This window comes from Phyllobates terribilis, unplaced genomic scaffold, assembly GCF_046119375.1.
Source record: "Phyllobates terribilis strain yellow unplaced genomic scaffold, ASM4611937v1 Scaffold_13__5_contigs__length_258822181, whole genome shotgun sequence".
NCBI classification, from domain to species: domain Eukaryota; kingdom Metazoa; phylum Chordata; class Amphibia; order Anura; family Dendrobatidae; genus Phyllobates; species Phyllobates terribilis.
In genome coordinates, this window is record NW_027362773.1 from 103,737,184 (window position 1) to 103,755,793 (window position 18,610).

The 18,610-nt window shown below is 45.5% G+C and overlaps 1 protein-coding gene across 18 annotated transcripts in view; it reads right to left on the reverse strand.

Moving 5' to 3' along the window:
- The window catches only part of NRXN2 (neurexin 2), a 961,844-nt gene that overhangs the window by 734,024 nt on the left and 209,210 nt on the right, over window positions 1-18,610 (reverse strand). For all 18 annotated transcript variants that reach the window (XM_073658329.1, XM_073658327.1, XM_073658343.1 and 15 more), the window contains exon 2: window positions 10,477-10,573. The gene's annotated coding sequence lies outside the window, so the exon portion shown is untranslated. The remainder of the gene's footprint in view (window positions 1-10,476; window positions 10,574-18,610) is intronic.

The window sequence follows — 18,610 nt, forward strand, 5'->3', positions numbered from 1 at the left end:
GTTGTATAGTTAATTGTATAGCCTTGTAATCTAGTGTATTCTTACAATCGATTAAATCATAAATTAATCGTGGGCTGTATCCTTTACTCTGCATATACGAATCCATTGGTCCGGAAACGCTTGGCTGAATCGCTACTGGGTTGGTTCCTGACCCGATACATGTCTATTAACGGACCGGGCTTGTATCAAACGAGAACTGGTGGCAGCATACCATCTGGGGGATTTGAGGAAGGCTGGCAGTGACGGTCGGAGGTGTGGATATATATTACTGGCGAAACCAGGGGAATATATATACCGCCCTCACTGCAGAGGGCCTCAAATACCCAGAGGGCTACAGGACGGCCTCTCCGGCGACCACTCACTCTAGGTGCAGTACCTTGACTGACCTGAGAGGCAAGAGGGCGCCAGAGAGTTGTGCCTGTATCGTGGTGTCACGGATTGGTGACGTGTAAGGGACAACACACCACCGTGTTTTCCCCCGCTGGTAGCAGCTTCCTGGCACCACTTACTCTAGGTGCAGTACCTTGACTCACCTGAGAGGTAAGGGGGCGCCAGAGAGCTGCACCCACCGGCCGGCATTCATCGCATTGGTAGCAGAGCGGTGGGATTGCAGAGTATAGTGTACGTGGGATCCCTACTCACAGACACTAAAGACTGCCAATGGTAATTTCCACTGCTGGAGTCTTAAGGTCAACCCAACACTAGACGGTTAGAGTAAAATTATAACAAGGTGTGTGCAAACTCAGGGTTGCAGCAGTGTCAGTGACCCAAGGCTACCAAGATGGCGGAAGGCACCAGGAACAAGGTGAAGGAGAAGACCAATGCTTTGGTCGATGAGCAGGTGGGGGAGGACAATGTTACTCATGGCGGGGAGGAGCTCAGCTCGGGCACCTCAAGGAGCCAGACCCCAGTATCCGGTCCCGCAGTGGACTGCCCACCACCTGCCCACCACAGCCTGTCCAGCATGGATGCCCTCCTGCAAGTGGCCCTGGCCAGTTAGCGGTCTGGGGACACCGCCACTTTTCGGCTCCTCATGGAAGAACGAGCTGCGGAGCGTGCAGAACGAGAGGCGGAGCGCAAGCATAAACTGGACCTGGCTCAGCGTGGATTCCTTCCAGCACCTCCAGCACAGCAGGAGGCGAAGACCTGTAAAGTCCGAGCCGAGGACTTCCCCCTGCTTGAGAAAGATGGAGACCTGGACTCCTTTCTGTTGGCATTCGAAGGGACCTGCCTTCAACACCATCTGGCCCGGAATCAGTGGGCAAGATACCTGACCCCCCGTTTGAGAGGTAAGTCCCTGGATGCCTTGGGGGACTTACCTGCCGGGGAGGTACAGGACTACAACAGCGCGTGGGCCTCACCTGTAGTCCTCGTTCCTAAAAAGGACCAAACTATGCGGTTCTGCGTGGACTACCGGGGGATCAATGCGGTGACGGTCCCCGATGCGTTTCCCAAACCACGCATCGATGACCTGCTCGATCGTATGGCCGGGGCCAAGTACCTGACCATCATGGATCTGAGCCGGGGATACTGGCAGATTCCCCTGACCCCCGCGGCAAGGGAACGCTCTGCCTTTATCACCCCTTTTGGACTATACGAGTCCACGGTGATGCCCTTCGGCATGAGGAATGCCCCTGCCACTTTTCAGCGGACGGTCAATACGCTGCTTGAGGGACTTGGAGGGTACGCGGCTGCATACTTGGACGATATTGCAGTCTTCAGTCCCACCTGGGAGGATCTCCTAGAGCACCTGCGGCAGGTGCTCGGTCGGATCCACCGGGCAGGCTTGACCATCAAGCCGGAAAAGTGCCAGCTGGGCTTGAGTGAGGTTCTGTACCTGGGTCACCGGGTGAGCGGGGGTGTTCTGAAGCCAGAACCTAGAAAAGTGGATGCCATCGCATCCTGGCCCACCCCAGGACCAAAAAGCAGGTGCTGTCCTTCTTGGGGACTGCCGGGTACTACAGGAGGTTCGTTCTACACTATAGCACCTTGGCCAAGCCCGTGACGGACCTCACCAAGAAGAAGCTGCCTGTCGCAGTCGACTGGACTGTCGCCTGCGAGACAGCCTTCAGGGCACTCAAGACCGCCCTAAGTAGCTCCCCTGTACTTCAAGCTGCCGACTTCGACCGGCCGTTTGTGGTACAGACCGACGCCAGTGACTTTGGCCTCGGTGCTGTGCTAAGTCAGGTCAACACGACAGGCCAGGAACATTCTGTCTTGTACCTGAGCAGGAAGCTACTGCCACGGGAGGTGGCCTACTCCACGGTGGAAAAGGAATGCCTGGCAATTGTATGGGCCCTGCAACGTCTGCAGCCCTACTTGTACGGGAGCCATTTCACCGTGGAGACGGACCACAACCCCCTCAGCTGGTTACACACGGTCTCTGGGTCGAATGGAAGGTTGCTACGCTGGAGCCTCGCTCTCCAGCAGTATCACTTCTCCATTTTCCACAGAAGAGGCCGTGACCACGGCAACGCTGACGGGTTATCCCGGCAAGGGGAGGGTGCAGAAGGACGCATGGGAGAACACAGGAGTGTGTTACCCCCTCGTGCCATCTTATAGGGGGAGGTGTCATGAAAGTTAGCCGCCATCTTAGGTATGATACGTCATACCTGAAGATATCCCCTATTGTCACACAGCTTCTACCATGTCAGATTTCTGCAGCCCCTGGTAAACAGAGCATTTCGCCCCCACCTCTGAAGATCAGTCTCCAGAAACGTCTTTGATATGGTAAATAGATGGGCCAGTTTTTCTGTGTCCAAGCAGGACAGAGTCAGCTAGGCCCCAGGGGGGTAATTAACACCTGGATGTCACTGGAAACCAAAAGCAAACCATTGGTGCAAGCCTGCAAACTTCTCCATTGTCTGAAGGAACCATGTGCTTTCCTTGTGGAAAATGGCCGCCAACAGCTGCAGATACTATCAATTCCTAACCACACGATACAAGTTAGGGAACCCAAATAAAATGTATCATGTGAGGAAGGTGCCCGCGGACACAATCATCGGACTTATAAATCCATGAGTGGCCTGGAAAGCTAGATATTTAGAAGAACCATATACAAGGTCCCAGGGGAGGCATGTTTAGAGTCAATGGCTTCCCCACAAGAGGAGGATCACGACGAGACCTCTGGTGATACGATGAGATCACCCCAGGGAAAGTTATGGGTACTTTTCTAAAATGAAGCTAAAATGAGCATTGGTAGGGGGTCTTAGTAAACTGACATCACCAAGAGTGGGCGTGACAGGACTTTAGTATAGCCGACAGCCAGAAACACCCTCAGTTTGACCCAGGAGATGATGTGAACAGCTCCTAATGTCGGGTCCAGGTATCTGAGTGGGAGGAGCACCTTTGCCATGTGCTACTGAGGCTTGGACGACTGCAACTAAGCTTGAACCTGTGGGATCGCAAATCCTCCCTTGCACCACAAGAACGGTAACTGATTTATCGTTGTTATTCCTGTGTTTTGTATTTCTAATTGTTATAGCTCTTATTCTGGCCAAATACCGTTGTATAGTTAATTGTATAGCCTTGTAATCTAGTGTATTCTTACAATCGATTAAATCATAAATTAATCGTGGGCTGTATCCTTTACTCTGCATATACGAATCCATTGGTCCAGAAACGCTTGGCTGAATCGCTACTGGGTTGGTTCCTGACCCGATACATGTCTATTAACGGACCGGGCTTGTATCAAACGAGAACTGGTGGCAGCATACCATCTGGGGGATTTGAGGAAGGCTGGCAGTGACGGTCGGAGGTGTGGATATATATTACTGGCGTAACCAGGGGAATATATATACCGCCCTCACTGCAGAGGGCCTCAAATACCCAGAGGGCTACAGGACGGCTTCTCCGGCGACCACTCACTCTAGGTGCAGTACCTTGACTGACCTGAGAGGCAAGGGGGCGCCAGAGAGTTGTGCCTGTATCGTGGCGTCACGGATTGGTGACGTGTAAGGGACAAAACACCACCGTGTTTTCCCCCACTGGTAGCAGCTTCCTGGCACCACTTACTCTAAGTGCAGTACCTTGACTCATCTGAGAGGTAAGGGGGCGCCAGAGAGCTGCACCCACCGGCCGGCATTCATCACATATATCATGTGCCCCGTGACAACAATATCTGCACCAAAGAATTAATTTCACTACTAGAGTAGAACTAGTATAATGAGGTCCGAAAACTCTTCCACTACAGCCAACCCAGCAGATGGAGACCCAACCAGGAGTGTACACATTTCAAAATATTAGGGCCTGACACCACCATTTCCGTGGCCAAAAGATTGGAGATGGTGGAGTTCAACCTCTTAGCATTGTCATCTGTAGGAGGAAACAATTTGTTACGTGACCACAACTATGGGACCGAGGGCTGGCTGCTGTGCTGAGAGAGGGCTTAGTACGGTGAACCGGACAAACTGCTAGATCGTGAGTGAGGAGATGCAGGCGGAGATATTACAATGGATTCATAAAGCTGTGGTGTGCTCGTTCTCTGAGATCTGTCAAAAACAGCAGGCATGTCCATTTCCATTACAGCTGACGGGCTCTCACTCAGCCTGACTGGAGTGGGTAAAGAACCGGAGGTTCTGTGGAGAGAGATCTGCGTGACAATACTTGGCACGGTTAAAGAGGAGGAGGAAGAAGCAGCAGATGCGGTTGATGGGGGCGGCTGATGGTTGTTGAGGTCCACATTTTATCGCACTGAGATTGCCAGAGTAACACATGTTGATTCAGCATGTGAAGGTTCATGCATGTACTGGTAAAATGATTGCACTTTTTCCCTCTACTGAGTTTTTTCTTGCAAAGTTGGCAGATAACATGAGTTGGCTCATCCCTTGCAGTGTCAAAAAAGGCCCAGGATAGGCAATCCTTGCCGCCTTTGCGAGCTGCAGACCCACGACCAGTGCTGGTCACTGCCACAGTTTTGGGTAAGGATGCAGTGCTCATCGTGGTTGCATCACTCTGTGTCTACACCATAGGACGCAATGTAACCTCCTTGTCCTCCTCCTCCTCCACCTCCTCAGATGAGCTACTCAGCTGCATGCCTCTGGGTTCACACCAAGTGGGATACACAACCTCATCATCATCCAATGTGTTATCCCATTCCTCACCCAGAGAGTCACCCTCCTCCTCTTCTTGCCCTGACAGCACAGTACAGTCTGCGTGACCCTCAGGTATCCGAGTCTCATCAGGATCGGTTAACGTCTGGTGATGAGGGTCAGGAACCTGCCCCGAATCCAACCAAAAACAATTTTGGGCATCGGTGCAGATGCTTTCCTCCTCTTGACTCTGTGAATGTTTGGAGTACACTTCTGATGTCCATGGCATAGAATGTGTGAACAGTTCTGCAGACTCACTCATCTGTGGATTGTACTGTGAGTGATGTTGAGGTGGAGGAAGAGGAGGAGAGGCCATTTGAAGCAACACTTGCCATCCACTGGAGAACATACTCTTTCTGGCCCTTATCAACAAGGAGTATCACTGTGCGGCTGCCAAAGAAAGGGAGTGGAGTAGCTCATCCATTAACAGAAGTTGTCAGTTGTCTTTGGATAGGACATGACGGTGTTCTCTAGTGCTTTCACTAACATTACCACCTACCCCACGTATACCTTGAACACCAAGCCTATTCCCCCTTCCACCTCGACCTCTCTTTTTCCCACTCATGTTGCTCAGATAGTGTGGTAGGAGCACGCTATTAGCAAAAAAATGTAGATTTTTTTTACTCTGCACCAGCTCTGCACACACCTGAATTTCAGCAGCACTAAATGACAAGGTGAAATATGGCTTGCTGTATCACGTTAGCAACTGAAAAATATAGTTTTTTTTGCTCTGCAACAGCTCTGCACACAGCTGAATTTCAGTTTCACTAAATGACAAGGTGACATATGGCTTGTTGTATCCCGTTAGTAACAGAAGAAAGTATTTTTTTTACTGTGGATGACGCCTGTATAACATAGCAGATATGCTCCAAACTATTTCAAACTGAGATGTCCCCTACTGTATAACATTAGTAACAGAAGAAAGTATTTATTTTTTACTGTGAATGAGGCCTGTATAACATAGAATAGATGCACCAAAATATTTCAAACTCAGAGCTAGCCTGCTGTATCACGTTAGTCACAGAAAAAAATAGATTTTTTTTATTCAGCATACAGCTGAATTTCACCCCCCACAAAATGGCAAGGTGGGCTACTATAGCTTGCTGTATCACATTGTGAAAAATATGTGTATGGTTGATATACAGAAATCAATTATTGCTTTTATACAAGCTTACTAGTTTAAAACACAGTAATAGGAAAGTTAGTGTATATGCTTTAGTTCACACTGTTGCTTGAAGTTAATTATTATTTTAAGATGGCGCCTGCATCCTTGATTTCCTCCCACCTGAGGAATGCCTAAGGAGTTACCAATATGGAAGAAGTCTGGATGGACTACACTGTGTTCCAAATTATTATGCAAATAATATTTTCTCAGATTTTCCCAAATTACCTATATGAATTGCAGTCATTGTAATTTTCCAGTCAAATAACTATTAGAGTACAATTGAAAGTTTTTTGTACAAACTGCCTATGATAACAGTATATTTTTTAAAAAATAAAATACTCAAACTGCACTCAAAATGCATGTTCCAAATTATTATGCACAGCAGAGTTTTCAACCTTTTCATTTTAATAAAGAACAAAAAAATGATCATTTTTGAAATTATAAGCATTAGCAGGTTATTACAGACTGAAATCAAACAGTTTTCAACTCAAAACTTTATTCTAGGTGATGTAACATTTGCACATAGGACCCCTTGTCCGAAAGGAGCTTCTGAACTCTCTCGTCCATTGAATTTCTCAGGTTTTGGATGGTTTCTGCTTCAATTGTTTTGAATGAGGACAGAATACCCTCCCAGAGCTGTTGCTTAGATGTGAACTGCCTCCCGCCATCATAGACACTCCTTTTGATGATGCTCCAGAGGTTCTCAATGGGGTTGAGGTCAGGGGAGCATGGGGGCCACACCATAAGTTTGTCCCCTTTTATGCCCATATCAGCCAGAGATGTAGATGTGTTATGTGCAGCATGAGACGGGGCATTTTCATGCATGAAAATGATCTTGCTGCGGAATGCACGTTTCTTCTTCTTGAACCATGGCAGGAAGTGCTGTTTGAGAAACTCAACATACATTATGGAGTTCATCTTTACCCCTTCAGGGATCCTAAAGGGGCCGACAATCTCTCTCCCCATGATTCCAGCCCAAAACATTACTCCACCTCCTCCTTGTTGGCGCCGTAGCCATGTTTGCATGGGGTGTCCATCAACCAGCCATCCTCCACTCCATCCATCTGGACCATCGAGCGTTGCACGGCACTCATCGGTGAACAAAACAGTTCGATGGTCCAGATGGATGGAGTGGGCATAAAAGGGGACAAACTTATGGTGTGGCCCCCATGCTCCCCTGACCTCAACCCCATTGAGAACCTCTGGAGCATCATCAAAAGGAGTGTCTATGCTGGTGGGAGGCAGTTCACATCTAAGCAACAGCTCTGGGAGGGTATTCTGTCCTCATGCAAAACAATTGAAGCAGAAACCATCCAAAACCTGACAAATTCAATGGACGAGAGAGTTCAGAAGCTCCTTTCGGACAAGGGGTCCTATGTGCAAATGTAACATCACCTAGAATAAAGTTTTGAGTTGAAAACTGTTTGATTTCAGTTTGTAATAACCTGCTAATGCTTATAATTGCAAAAATAACCATTTTTTTGTTCTTTATTAAAATGAAAAGGTTGAAATCTCGGCTGTGCATAATAATTTGGAACATGCATTTTGAGTGCAGTTTGAGTTTTTTATTTTTTTAAAAATATACTGTTATCATAGGCAGTTTGTACAAAAACCTTTCAATTGTACTCTAATAGTTATTTGACTGGAAAATTACAATGACTGCAATTCATATAGGTAATTTGGGAAAATCTGAGAAAATATTATTTGCATAATAATTTGGAACACAGTGTAATCACAGAGGGTCAAGTACCCCGACAACATTAGCAAATGAAAAAAACACTTTAGTTGCTGCAACGCAATCATTTCCTGCACATTTTCACCGAATGTTACCAATTTTAAGAAAAAATGCTCGTGTTTCCGATCACGAATCCGAATGTGCCATATTCGTGCCGAATTTAACACTTGCGATTGTTTTCCGAACATATTCGCTCATCACTAATCATCACCAGTAAACAATGAGCGCGCTTTTGGCTGTGCATCACTGCTGTGCAAAACATTGAGTTAATGGGCCATAAAAGACATGAAAAGTCCCTGGCCGTAATTGCTGCTGTCGATGGTGGATTGCAACTTACAGTACAACGTTATTTCCAAGGAGCAGAGAGCAGTTTCTGCCATGTGAATTTATAAAGCAAGATTGATTTTCTCAGGAACAGAAACAAAGTTATAGTCTCTTAGATATGATGTCTTTTAATAGCTAACAAATAAAATAGATGACGTTACAAAGTAAGCTTTCGAGACTTTTTAGGGGTTTTCAAAATTATTTCTTCTTAGCCTGGAAAGCTTGCTTTGAAACATGATCTATTTTATTTTTGTTAGCCTTTAAAAGGAATCATATCTGTGACCTTTAAAATGACAGTGCCATTATAATGCCCTCTAAGTAAAAATATCCGCGCCCATGCTGTGCCCTAAATAATTATTTCCACCTCACTGTGCTCCTTGTACAAAAAAACTATCCCTTTTTTATGATACATGACCTCCACACTACTCTCTCCGATAAAATATTACCTTAACATCATGCCCACTGGTGTAGTAAAACCGCCGAAGAGTCCACCTGTATGAATTAACTAACTGCTACACCGTACACTCATCAATTATGACCTGAATGCTGTCCTCCTTCTACACTGTTCCTGCATTATGAACTATGTACCCCACACTCTCCCCATCTTCAGTGGCCCTCCACAATGCCCCGTCACCATACTATGTCCTCTCACTATACCTCTCTCTGTATACTGCTCTCCTATACTGTGCCTTCACACTATCCCTCCTTCTGTATACAGCTCCTCATATTGTGCCCTCACATTGTCCCTCCTTCTGTATACTACCCCCCCATACTGTGCCCTCACACTGTTCCTCCTTCTGTATATTGACCCTCATACTGCACCCTCACACTGTCCCTCCTTCTGTATATTGACCCTCATACTGCCCCCTCACACTGTCCCTCCTTCTCTGTACCGCTCCTCATACTGTGCCCTTACACGGTCCCTCCTTCCCTATACGGCTCCTCATACTGCACCCTCACACTGTCCCTCCTTCTGTATATTGACCCTCATACTGCACCCTCACGCTGTCCCTCCTTCTCTGTACTGCTCCTCATACTGTGCCCTTACATGGTCCCTCCTTCTCTATACAGCTCCTCATACTGCACCCTCACACTGTCCCTCCTTCTGTATATTCACCCTCATACTGCACCCTCACACTGTCCCTCCTTCTGTATGTTGACCCTCATATTGTGCCTTCATACTATCCCTCCTTCTGTGTACGGCCCCCATAATGTGCCCTCATACTGTCGCTCCTTCTGTATATTTCCCCCCATACTGTGCCTTCATTGTCCCTCTGTATGTTGCCCCTCACACTTGACCTCTTTATGTGTACTGACCCTCATACTGTGCCCTCACACTGTCCCTCTTTCTGTATACTGACCCTCATACTGTGCCTTCACACTTTCCCTCCTTCTGTATACTGCCCCCATACTGTACGGTAACACTGTCCTTCTGTATACTGCCCTCCATTCTTTGCCCCCACACTGACCCCCACATACTGTATCCTCACACTCACTTCTACAACAAAAGTCCCTTATATCTTCAGCTCCACTATGTGGTGCTTACCGTCCCACGTGGCACTGCAGTGATGTGAGCAGCTTGATACTTTCTGATGAATAAAGAAAAACTGACACATAGTTAGGACTCATCCACTTGTCAGTTTTTGTTGTTTGAGTGTTGTCTTTTTTTTTACGGATACCACTTGTACCTATGATACTGTGCTGCAGAGTTGTTTTAATGCAGCAACGGAAGGAAGCAAAGTAAGGAAATTAAGTATATTGCAAAAAAATAAAAAATGATAGCAAAAAAAGTTTAACTTTTTTTTTTTATCCTTTTTGTTTTTCTCAAGCCTAACCCTCCTTAGGATTGGCACAAGGCTATCTTAGGGCTTCAAACAAACTCCGAGATACACTTTCTACCCCTAGCGAATACACGTTGAAGACTGCAAAGCAGAACACTGTGCAAAACTGACAGGTTTCATGTGGAAATATATTGCTCAGCGAAGTGTAACTTTTAGGAGGTCACATGGATTACTCTGCTGTGGTTGTACGTGGAAGAATTTTAGAAGGACAAGTACCTGCAACAATTTAAAAAAAAACTAAAAATGGATCTTTAAAAACACACAAAAAAAATACAACAAACTAGAGAAGCCACAGTAAAACAGGCACAGGAGGCTCCTTACCAGATACGTCAGACAGATGTGAGGGCGTTGGATGCTCAGTGCTATGGTTCCTACAATGCATGGATGACTTCTAGGCTCTCAATATGCTCGTCCACCCCTGCAGGAAATCAAGATGAAATTACATTAGCACAACGCAATCACAGAAGCAGCTGAAAGTAGGAAGGCTAAAGGCATAATGCAGAACAAGTCGACACATTGGGGGGGATTTATCAAGCTAAATATGCAAGATTTCTGGTGCTAATTGTGCCAAAAATTGCCTTTCATGACTTGCACCATTTTAAAAAAAAAATTTTTAAACACTCTGGTGGGAATCTTTTGCTTGTTGTTTTTTTTTATGTATTTTGTCTCATTTTTATTTATTTTTTTGACACATAAACATTTTTGACATTTATAAATGTCACGCACCACTTTTAATGCATCTTGTGCCAAGTCCGTCAGTGTTATTTTGAGCTCAACTAAAAAAGCAGATCCCTGGCATTTTTCCCCATAGGTTAAGTTCCCAATATAAGTTTTCGACGCTGCGTATTAACGCTGCACAAACAACGCAGCGTCTTACGGTTCCAGAAAAGTGGAAGAGATTTATAGAAATCTCTTGCCCACTGGGCTTTTTTATTTCCAGCTGCATAAACTGATCTGTGGTGCGGGTTGGAAATCCGCAGCATGTCAATTTCTCTTGCGGGTACTTACATAAAAAAGTACTAATAAAACAGAATGAAAAAAGAATGCGGGTGACCTAATTTACCGAATAGATGCAGAAAATCGACAACATTAACAACTCACCAAATACTCACAAAAAACATAGCCTTATGTTAAATGCCTCCCTTTAGCCAAGCGGGTGTGTCTTTGTTTAAAAAGGGATGTGGCTTACTGGAATAGGGCGTATTTTAACATGCAATATTGTGCTCATGAAAAGGAAACAAAATTCTGTTGCACATTTTTGCCTCAAAGTAACTAATAAATGGTGTAAAGTTAAGGGAGGGATTTATCATTTTTCTTCTGTTTTTTTGGAGCATTCAGGATGTCATTTGTGTCTTTTTTTCTTTAATTTTTGTGTTTTTTCACCTATTTTTCATTTGCACTTTTTTATTTTTTTAATGTGCACTTTTTTTAACGCCTAAAAACTCTATTTTATATGTGTTCACCTGTTGTTGTTTTTTTCAGAATTGTTGGCAGGGTTTGGGGTTTGGAAACGTTTTCGGTTAATTTGACGATTGCGGCTTTTTAAAATGTAACAAATTGTTTTGTGCAAATATTCTCCCGTGATTATGTAGGCGCATGAAAATTTTTGTTACACTTAGGAGTACATGTGACTTTTTGCTCTGAAAAATCACAAAAAAAAGATTGAAGACGAAAATGTAGAATCCGATTCATCATTTGCTTCCCTTTCTATGTCTTGTGGTATTCATTGACTTTTTATTTGGCACCAAATGTTTCAAAATGGTGCACGTGGTTCACGAGTATTGCGCAAGAAGTCGCCTGATCAGCCAAAATGTGGAGAAATCCGTGATTTCTGCTATATGCAGCGATTCTGTTGGATCGCTGTATATAGCAAAAACGATCAGATGATCGCATCTTCAAGTCCCCTAAGGGGACTAACAAGAACAGTGAAAAGTAAAAAAAAAAGTTTTAAAAAATATGAAAAAATGAAGAAAAACTAAAGGTTCAGAGCCCCCCCTTTTCTCCCGTTAAAAATAAAGATACTAAACAAAATTTTAAATACACATATTTGGTATCGCCACGTTCTGAAAAGGCCGATGTATCAAAATATAAAAACAATTAACTCAATTGGTAAACACCGTAAACGAAAAAAAAATCAAGAAAATTATGGGTTTTTTTGGTCTCCGCATTTCCACAAAAAAGGCTGTAACAAGCTATCAATCTGCCATATCTATCCCAAAATTGTATTAATAAAAATGTTGTCTCGCCCCGCAAAAAATAAGCCATCACACAGTTCCATCGGCAGAAAAATGAAAATGTTACTGGTCAGAATTGCTTTTTATTTTTCACAATGTCTCCCCACTTGGAATTTTTTTTTCTGTTTTCCAGTACACTATGTGGTAAAATAAATGGCGCCATTCAAAAGTACAACTCGTCCCACAAAAAACAAGACCTCATATGTCTATGTGGACAGAAAAATAAAAGCGTTATGGCTCTGGGAAGAAGGGGAGGAAAAAACGTAAACACAAAAACAGAAACTGGAAGCAGCGTGATGGCGGAAAAAATAATACACCAAAGTGTGAACAACCCTTTAGGGAAGAAAAATGCAATCAACAAATTACCCAAAAGGTAAACAAACCCTATTTAACGGATGCAATAAAACATGACTTTTATTAATTTTCATTAAAAAGTGGTCTATATGTAAAATTACTAGAGTGAGCCTGTATTATTCCAATATCTGACAGGGTTCCTATTATTAGATCCCCTCTCCATTCAGCTAAAGATGTTCAACCTATTCACAAGCGTATGCTTTCCTATCTAGATCATGGCTGCAGTCCATGAATCTATGTAGCACTTTATAGACATATTTATTTCATTTGCTTTCATACAGATATCACTCAAGATACTAAAAAACACACATATATAACTTTCTCAACAAGTTTCGCCTATACACTCTTCCTCAGGGGACTAGAAGTAGAGCTCTAGCCCCCTGAGGAAGCATGTATAGGCGAAACTTGTTGTGGAAGCTATATATGTGTGTTTTTTAGTATCTTGAGTGATACCTGCATGAAAGAAAGTGAAATAGATAACTCTATAAAGTGCTACATAGATTCATGGACTACAGCCATGATCTAGATGGGTAAGCATACGCTTGTGAATACAGTAGGTTGAACATCTTTAGCTGAATGGAGAGGGGATCTAATAATAGGAACCTTGTCAGATATTGGAACAATACAAACTCATTCTGGTAATTTTAAATATAGACCACTTTATAATGAAAATTAATAACAGTCATGTTTTATTGCATCCGTTAAATAGAGTTTATTTTACCTTTTGCTTAATTTGTTGAAAGGCGTTAAAAACAGACAAAAAAAAAACCTGGACAAACAAGGGGTAAATGTAATAGCAAATCAGACTTAAAGAGTTTTTTTTTTACACAAAGTTTATGAATTATGTGCGCTATTTTGAAGAATTTAGCCCAAAAATGATAACGAATACCACAAGACAAAATAAAGAATGCAAATAATGAAACAGACCCTAAGTCTGCACTTTCTAAAAAATGTAAAGTATTGATAAATATTCCCCAAATGTGGATTTCAAGCACAGAAAGTGAGAAAATAAAAGAGAATTATTAAAATGGCCAAAAATAAAAAAGTTATCAAGAGGAGTCAATTAAAGGTAGCGAGGAATTATAAAATGCAAAGCGCCTGATTTACAGAAGGAAACTTTGCAACAGATCTCCATCATTGAAGGGATTATGCCATGAAAGTGCTGCAGTCAGATTCATTTGCTGGAATATTAACATTTTGATCATACAAAGCCACATTACTTATAAACTATCAGAAGAAGAAAGTGTCAGTGTTGCCAATAGTAACTGATCAGGGCGCTATTCCATTTGCTTCAATAAATGTTCGGGAAATCTTGACAGCTGTGGGCAACGTAGTGGTTATACAGCCAACAAACTTGTAAAGACCCAAACTTTGCTTCTAAGCATGTCATCTGGTAAGTGCTAAACTCCATTATACAAATTCCTTCCACCTACATCAAGCCCTTTTCTTCACTTGTGCAGAATTACAGAGTAACGGGCAGTTAAGGTTACAAAAAGTTGTACAGATAGCGGTAAACTTTTCTCAAATTACTATTGCTGTCTTCTAAAGGGGTGGTCCGAAACGAAATTTTATTGTTTTCCTAAATCTCTATTTAATCTCATCATTATTTTCTAATATACTTTATTTAAAAATGTCCTATCTTTACCTGACTACACTATCTAACTGCTTAGTTTTATGTTTCTACTACTTCCTCCTGATTCCAGTGATGTGTCACTTATTAAGCTACATGTTGTGATGATCTGCTGCAGAGTTCTCTGAATGTTGAGCCCTGTATAACCGCGCCCACACCACTGATTGGCTTATTTATATGTATACTGTACATAGGCAGAAAGCTGCAAATCATTGGTGGGGATGGGATTACACAGAGCAGGAATAACAAGACATCTAGCCCTCTAGTGATAATCTCCTGCTGATAAAACACTGATTTTATTAAAACAACAACACAGCCCAGTTAGTGACACAACATTGGAATCAGGGTCTCAGCCCCTATATCATGCTGCTCTCAGATTACATAACAAAAAAACGGCTGACAGATTCTGTTTAACACAAATTATGTTATTGGAAGGTACAGCAACCAATTTATTACTGGCGGTTCAGTGATAGCGATTTCTTAATTAAACATTTACACACTATAGTAGAGTGTTTCACAATCTTACTGTCACAAATTCACCCCTCAGTGTGTCTTGATCGCAGTGATTGACAGCTCAGTCATCCAGTTTAGTGCAGGTGCGTGCTCAGCTGTCTGTGTAGTGATTGAAAGCTCAGTCATCTAGTCTGGTGCAGGGGTGTGCTGAGCTGCCTGTGCAGTGATTGACAGCTCAATCATCCAGTCTGGTGCAGTGGCATGCTGAGCTGCCTGTGCAGTGATTGACAGCTCAATCATCCAGTCTGGTGCAGGGACGTGCTGAGCTATCTGTGCAGTGATTGACAGCTCAGTCATTCAGTCTGGTGCAGGGGCGTGCTGAGCTGCCTGTGCCGTGATTGACAGCTCAGTCATCCAGTCTAGTACAAGTGCGTGCTCAGCTGTCTGTGTAGTGATTGAAAGTTCAGTCATCCAGTGTGGTGCAGGGGCGTGCTGAGCTGCCTATGCAGTGATTGACAGCTCAGTCATCCAGTCTGGTGCAGTGGCGTGCTGAGCTGCCTGTGCCGTGATTGACAGCTCAGTTGTCAAATCTGGTGCAGGGGTGTGCTGAGCTGCCTGTGCCATGATTGACAGCTCAGTCATTCCGTCTGGTGCAAGGGCATGCTGAGCTGCCTGTGCAGTGATTGACAGCTCAGTCATCCAGTCTATTGCAGGTGCATGCTGAGCTATCTGTGCAGTAATTGACAGCTCAGTTGTCCAGTCTGGTGTGGTGAGCTGCCTGTGCCGTGATTGACAGCTCAGTTGTCAAATCTGGTGCAGGGGTGTGCTGAGCTGCCTGTGCCATGATTGACAGCTCAGTCATTCAGTCTGGTGCAAGGGTGTGCTGAGCTGCCTGTGCAGTGATTGATAGCTCAGTCATCCAGTCTATTGCAGGTGCATGCTGAGCTATCTGTGCAGTGATTGACAGCTCAGTTGTCCAGTCTGGTGCAGGGGCGTGCTGAGCTATCTGTGCAGTGATTGACAGCTCAGTTGTCCAGTCTAGTGCAGGGGTGTGCTGAGCTGCCTGTGTAGTGATTGACAGCTTAGTCATCCAGTCTATTGCAGGTGCGTACTGACCTGTTTGTGCAGTGATTGACAGTTCAGTTGCCCAGTCTGGTGCAGGGGTGTGCTAAGCTGTCTGTGTTTTTGATTGATAACTCAGCCGTCCAATCTGAGACTAGGAGGTGCTGAGCTTCCATCAGGTGTTCCCTATTCCTAATGATTACTCAGCTACTTAACCTGGCTGGCAGTCCCAGATAGCTGTCAGTCGTAGCTTCAGATCAGTGTGGTTTGTTTCTATGTGCCTTCTGTTTTGCTTATATAGACCTATTGATGCCAGACCTTGAACCTTGTTCTGATTATCTGTTTGCCTAGCCCCTTTGCTCTGATCCGCTATGTTCCTGGTATTCTGACCTCGGACCTTACCTGTCTTTTCCCTCTGTTTATGATGTACCCTTCTGGCTCTTGAACTCGAACTACTTGACCACCCTGACTCACTGCTTGTCCGTAAGAAGTAACTCAGCATCACACATGCTTCACTTACAGTAAAGAAAGCCTGGCTGTACTGATGGAGAGTCCTTCCCTTTATACACTGCTCAAAAAAATTAAGGGAACACTTAAATAACACAATGTAACTCCAAGTCAATTACACTTCTGGGAAATCTACCTGTCCAGTTATGAAGCAACACTGATTGTGAATCAATTTCTCCTGCTGTTGTGCAAATGGAACAGACAACTGGTAGAAATGATAGGCAATTAGCAAGATACCCCCTATAAAGGAGTGGTTCGGCAGGTGGTGACCACAGACCATTTCTCTGTTCTCATCCTTTTTGGCTGTTGTTTTGGTCACTTTTTCATTTTGCCATTGCTCTCACCCCTAGAGGTACAGTAGCATGAGGCGGTGTCTACAGTACAACCCACAGAAGTTGCTCAGGTAGTGCAGTTCATCCAGGATGGCACATCAGTGCGAGCTGTGGCAAAAAGGGTAGCTGTGTCTGTCAGCACAGTGTCCAGAGCATGGAGCAGATACCAGGAGATGTGGAGGGAGCCATAGGAGGGCAACAACCCAGCAGCAGGACCGTTACCTCCTCCTTTGTGCAAGGAGGAACAGGAGGAGCACTGCCTGAGCCCTGCAAAATGACCTCCAGAAGGCCACAAATGTGCATGCGTCTGCACAAATGGTTAGAAACCGACTCCATGAGGGTGGTATGAGGGCACGACGTCCACAGATGGGGGTTGTGCTCACAGCCCAACACCATGCAGGAAGCTTGGCATTTGCCACAGAACACCAGGATTGGCAAAGTCGCCACAGGCGCCCTGTACTCTTCACAGATGAAAGCAGGTTCACACTGAGCACATGTGACAGACGTGACAGAGTCTGGAGACTCCGTGGAGAGTGATCTGCTGCTTGCAACATCCTTCAGCATGACCGGTTTGGCAGTTGGGTCAGTAATGGTGTGGGGTGGCATTTCTTTGGAGGGTCGCACAGCCCTCCATGTGCTCGCCAGAAGTAGCCTGACTGCCATTAGGTACCGAGATGAGATCCTCAGACCCCTTGTGAGACCATATGCTGGTGCGGCTGGCCTGGGTTCAGTGGCGTACCGCCAATGGCGGCAGACCACATGACTGCTATGGAGCCCGTGAGCTGGGGGGGCCCATAGCAGTCCAGGGGCGGACATACCGCTGCTGGTACAGCTGCATCGGGGGGCCCGCCGGTGCAGTGCCTCCCTGCTCTGCTGCACCGGCCGCGGAGCTGCAGAGATCCGTCCTCTGCTTCCTGCCCGCCGCTTTCTCCCTCACACAGGCACGCGCTGCTTGATGACGTCATCATGCAGCGCGGGCCTGTGTGAGGGAGGAAATTGCAGACAACAAGGATGCTGCAGCTTGCGGGGGAACGGGCAGAGAGGTAAGTGTTTTTTTTGTTTTTTTTTTTACTGAAACGCTGGGGAAGGCAATAATGGGGCTGATGGGGCTGGAGAGAGCAATAATGGGGCTGATGGGGCTGGGGAGAGCAATGGTGGGGCTGGTGGGGTTGGGGAGAGCAATCGTTGGGCTGATGGGGCTGGGGAGAGCAATGGTGGGGCTGATGGGGCTGGGGAGAGCGCTGATTGGTCTGGGGAGAGCAATGGTGGGGCTGGGAAGAGCAGTGATGCTGCAGCTTGCAGGAGAACGGGCAGAGAGGTAAGTGTTTTTTTTTTTAATTTTTACTGAAATGCTGGGGAGAGCAATAATGGGGCTGATTGGGCTGGAGAGAACAATAGTGGGGCTGATGGGGCTGGGGAGAGCAATGGTGGGGCTGATGGGGCTGGGGAGAGCAATAGTGGGGCTGATGGGGCTGGGGAGAGCAATGGTGGGGCTGATGAGGCTGGGGAGAGCACTGATGGGTCTGGGGAGAGCAATGCTGTGGCTGGGAAGAGCAGTGATGGGGTTGATGGGGCGGGGAGAGCAATGATGGGGATTAGTAGACCAATGACGGGGATGGGGAGAGCAATGACGGGTTGCTGGGAGAGAGCAATGATGGAGGTGCTGGGAGAGTAATGACGGGGGTTGCTGGGAGAGAACAATGACGGGGGTGCTCGGAGAGAGCAATGATGGGGGTGCAGGTAGAGAGCAATGATGGGGGTGCAGGGAGAGAGCAATGACGGGGGTGCTGGAAGAGAGCAATGACGGGGGTGCTGGGAGAGAGCAATGATGGGGGTGCTGGGAGAGAGCAATGATGGGAGTGCTGGGAGAGAGCAATGATAGT